Below are 5,417 nucleotides of genomic sequence, written 5' to 3'. Positions count from 1 at the left end.
CGTGCGGTCGCTGCAGCGCACTAGCAAATGGAAATGCCAGGGAAATGTGAGGCGCTTGTTATCGGGGATTCACAGCCGCTGCCCACCGCTTGGCTCTCTTCCACGGAGCATCTTGCAATGGGAACAACATAGAAGAACAGGGCAAGGAAGTTTCCCTTGGAGAGGGGGATAACGGACGTTAAGGAAATAATATGAGGATAAATGAATATTCTGGATTTAACTCATTGGTGAGCATGCAGCTGCCCTAAAGATGTGCAGTCTCCAATAAAGACATATAGTTTCAGAAATACAAAGACAGAGTGGCATTCTGTTTAACAATTCAGCAGCTGAATGAGATAAAGTTGAAATTCTGATAGAAAAGGATGGGAATGAGAACTGCTTCTCAGACGATGCTGTTGAAGCAAGTGCAAAATACTGCTCTGTTTTATATGATATGTGTGGGTGATGGGAGCTGTTCATACATTAAGTGATTTTTAGCAGTGTATCCACGATTAAATCCACAATGGCACTTTAATAAGCACCTTTATATGCATCATTTAGAATAAAACTTTAAATATGATTTAGAAACAATGAAAAAGTATAATCCTTGACTCCTTGAGATATGTGAGTGTGAGACTAACAGATAAGGCCAACCCACCACACCACAACTAGTAGAAAAACGGCAAAGGTGACTTTGTGTGTAGGCTATACACTTGCTACCTGGATAATAGTTATGTGCTGTGGGAATACAAAGCGACATATTTCATAATTCTTGCCCTTAAAAAGCTTAAAATTAAGACAAAAATCCATCAGCAATGTTTGTGGAAAACACAAAGAACCATTGAAGCATTTATAAATTTTTACATCAGATGGACCTACCTCCAGAATATTTTTTTATTAACACCAATGAATTAAATAGAATGTTTAAAAATGGCATTTTTTAGAACAGTAAATATATCATAATATTTAAGAGGAAATTTCTCTTGGAAGCCCCATATAATTGTTGATGCTGTAACTTTCATGTTTGGCTGTATCACATCATTGATTATTCATTAATAAATTGATAATGACATTATTACTTTTCTGCAGAATCTTTACTCCATATAGTCACTAATGTTTATAAGAGGTGTCTTAAAATTTTCAGGTATACCTCCATCCTTTAATAAGAAGCCTTCTTTCTTTTGCTCTACCAGTAAAATCCTGTCTACCTGGGACCAGCCAGTCACAAACAGAATCCACCCGCAAAGATAAAGAAGAAATGACAAGTTCAAAGCCTTGAAAGAAAACCTGGCATTTGGCCCATAATGATACTGGCTAAATGTCTTAAAAGCAGAAAATCAAAAAGCAAATGGAAATTGGGCCTTAAACATGGAAATAATATGAAAGGGGAAATGACTTATAGCTGAGTAAGAGGCATGGAAATAGTCATGAACACATTTTTTGGCTCAATATTGTGGATCATATTGGGAGGATGAATTCTTTGGCCATCAACATTTTCAAATATCAGAGGTTGACATCCATCTGTCCACCTTTTCATTTCTCCTACTTAATAATTTGTGACTTTCTCAACATATGCTCACCACTTCACCCTGCTATCTTTTGCCATTTGGTTCTCAAAGTTACGATCTGCTCTGAAGTAACATGAAAAGTTATGGTTCTTCTTGGTTGGATTTTTCCAGCCTCCTAAAATCTGAGCTTCTGCAAGAGCACCAAAGAAAGTGTAAAGATGTCAAACATATTGACTTGCTTGGCTACAAGACAGTCTTTCTCCCAGATGGAGTGCCACTACCTGCTCCAGCCGTTGTTCTGTTGGGGGTGGCAAAGAATACCATCTGTTGCCCCTTTCAAGAGGGAAGCTTTGCCGCCATCCGTTTGGCTCCAGAGAACCATTTCTCAGCATATCAATAGGTATCTGGCAATAGCAACTCTTTTCATCACCTTATCATGCTTTTTAGAAAGGTCACTGTACCACACATGGTTACTTTACTGGCCATTAATAATCTTGCTGAGAAAGAAGGGCTCTCTTTAAAATTTTATCCTCATGAAAAGGGACAAAAATACTTCTGCTATCATTTCATATGCACTCAGGGTGGGATAAGTTGGGAGAATCAGATGTCTATTATCTGGATGGAAAATTATATAAGGGACTGCTCCTGAGCCATTTATTTCTGGTACAGTTTTCAAGTTGCCTCTCTCTTTTTTTGCTAGCTCTACTGGTTATTTACAGGAGTTGCCCAGCATCCAAACACCCATGGAGGGATGGGTAATCTTCACTTGATCTTAGCCAAAAGGCCGAGAAGCGATGGGATGGGTAATCTTAAAGCAGGTGGGAGGCAGGACCTGCCTTTCCCTGCAGAAACTGTAAGAAGCAGATTTTTCCTCTCCCTTATTCAGGGCAGCTGGAGAGGCAGGTGTGACCAAGCCTGGCTCACCAGATGTCCATCTCATATAAGTGGCTGAAGTATGCAGACATTCAGAGGTTATTTGCTATGGTCACAGTGGAATTGAGAGCCCAGAGATTACAGCAGTCAGAGCTGAGGGGAACAGAGCTTACTCCTGTGATAGTGGCTGATCTGGAGACACAGGGTCTATATATGACAGCATCCTTAGCAATTTGATCGTTTTGGTTGCATCCATGTTTGCCACCATTTTATGAGCCTGGATCTCCAGGTTTCCTGGTAATTCTGTGAACTGCTCCCATCACCACACCCACCAAAATTCTGCCAATAAATTCCTTTCTGTTTAGCTAGAGGCAGTTTTTGAGGTTGGAGACCAGGAGTTATGACCAGAACATTGCATTTTCCAAAGTTAGGCAAACTAAAACCATTAACATACAAACGAAAATGTAGCCTCTACTTCCTCCTAGCTACTTTCCCAAATAGTTTCAGATTCATTGTCAGTCTGCTTTAGTCTCTGCTATAGCATTTTTAAAGTAGAGAATTCCTATGTAAATATATAAAAAGATCCATGTTTTTACATACATACAAGTACTTACCAAGATACTCACTAAAAGTTAATAACATTTGCCATCATATATAGGTGGATACAGATAGAGGTGTGTGTGTGTGTGTGTGTGTGTGTGTGTGTGTAAAATCCCAACATACCAGCATGGTCACGCCTGATTTATAATTATCTGTGAGAATACTAATCTTTATTATCCACAGGAATATTATAGTATTTGTTCAAAACTACCTGAAATAATAATAGCAAGTATTTAATGTGTGTTTACTCTCTGCTGAGCTCTGTGCCAAATAGTCTATATGCATGATCTCTTTTAGAGACAGACAAAATATCCTGTTAGGTAGATCTTATTTGTTATTCTCAGTTTTATAAATAGAAAAACTTAGGCTCTTAGAGAATAGGTGATTTCCCTGTGGTTGACACAGCAAGAAAATAGGAAATATGAGCTCTGGCTTTCCTGTCTCCAAAAGGACAAAGCTTAGCTACTATGCATGCTGCCACCATTCAACAAAAATTCACTGAGCACCACTTTTATGGTAATATGGTTATTTGTGGGAAATAAAAATAAAAATAGGACATCGATGTAGTTCTTAAGTTGTTAGTGACATTGTAGGAAAGAGAGAAATGTTTGTTTGTGAACAAAGAAAGATAAAATGTGATCAGGGTCACAAGAAAAGCAAAAGGGACAAAAAATTGAATGAATTTGCCTCCTTCCCATGCCTTGTGCAGTCTATTCATAATCCCATCTCAGGACACTTGCTGAGGCCTCTGCTTAAAGGTTCTCCCTCCGCATAGTTGCATGGTTTTCTCCCTCTCCTCTTTCATCTTCTCACTCAAATATTGTCTTATGAGTGAGGTCTTCTATGACCATTTTATTAAAAATTGCAGTCAGGACTTCCGGCCAAGATGGAGGCGTAGACAGACATGCTGTGTCTCCCTCTACAACTAAGAAGGAATACAACTATAGTAGTCCCTCTCTATATCACGCTTCACTTATCATGGCCTCACTGTATCACGGGATTTTTAAAAATATTATATTTAATTATTTATCACGGATTTTTTGCTGTAAGATTAATAAGGGACTCAGAATGCTTTATAAGTGTGTGGGAAGGGTTTTATAAGCCTTAAAATATATATAAATACTAAAATAAATGTAAGGTTCCTACTTCGAAGATTTTCACCTATGGGGGGGAGTCTAGAACGCAATACTCTCGATAAGTGAGGGAATACTGTACCTCAAAACTAGAAACAAGCAGAAGTTCCAGAAAATCAAACTGCATGAAAGTCCAACAAACAAAGAATTAAAGAAGAAATACTCATCCAGACAGGTAGGCGAGGCGGAGCCAGGGCGGAGAGGATGCGGTGTGGTGGTGGCAGCAGCCACAACAGCGGCAGGCCAGCAGAAAGCGCATTCACACATTTTAAAAAGTCAGGAGGCACACCTGGGGAGCGTTCACAGCTCCTTACCAGACCCAGCAGCTCATGGTCCCAGCACTGGGGAAAATCAAGCCTCATTGTTTCTGACTGTGCAAACCAGTGGGGGTTGGGGCGGAGGCAGAAACTGCAAGTCTCTCAGCAGAGTCCGCTTGTTTAAAGGGCCCCCACAGTCCTAGAACATCCACAGACCCACCCATTCTGGGAACGACGGCCAGGGCAACAGCTAGAGGGACGCCAGTCCCATATGGAAGTGGGAGAAGTGCCTGTAAAAGGGGTGAGTGCTGGGCAAGTGGCATTGTTCCCTCTCAGACCCCTCCTCCACATACAGTGCCACAACGTGGTGAAACAGGTCGCCCTGTATCGATGAATCCCTAAGGCATGCCCCTTACAACATAGCAGGAGTAACAGCTCTGCCTAAGACACAGAGGAAAAGAAACACAGGAGCCTGTCAAGATGAGAAGACAGAGAAATATGGCCCAAAAGAGGGAACAGATCAAGGTTCCAGTGGCAGAACTAAGCAACGAGGAGATGGCCAACCTAACAGACCCAGAATTCAAAACACTGGTGATAAAGATGCTCATAAGCTTGACAGATATGCTTCAGTATGGCAAATGCATAAGAGAAGAAGTGAAGGCTACGCTAAGTGAAACGAAGGAAAATCCACACAAAACCAATGGTGAAGGGAAGGAAACCGGGGTTCAAATCAATGATTTGGAACATAAGGAAGAAAAAAACAGTCAACCAGTACTGAATGAGGAAACAAGAATTGAAAAAAGTGAAAAGAGGATTGGGAACCTCTGGGACAACTTTAAACGTGCCAACATCCAAATCATGGGGGTGCCAGAAGGAGAAGAGGAAGAGCAAGAAATTGAAAATTTTTGTGAAAAAATAATGAAGGAAAACTTCCCAAATTTTGCGAAGGAAATAGACAAAGAAGTCCAGGAAGCATAGAGAGTCCAGGGCAAGCTGGACCCAGAGGGGACCACACCAATACACATCATGATTAAAATGTCAAAGGTGAAAGATAGAGAATCCTAAAA

The sequence above is a fragment of the Furipterus horrens genome, unplaced genomic scaffold (assembly GCF_987537825.1).
Source record: "Furipterus horrens unplaced genomic scaffold, mFurHor1.1.pri manual_scaffold_17, whole genome shotgun sequence".
NCBI lineage: Eukaryota > Metazoa > Chordata > Mammalia > Chiroptera > Furipteridae > Furipterus > Furipterus horrens.
Note: the sequence above shows the minus strand (reverse complement) of the source record.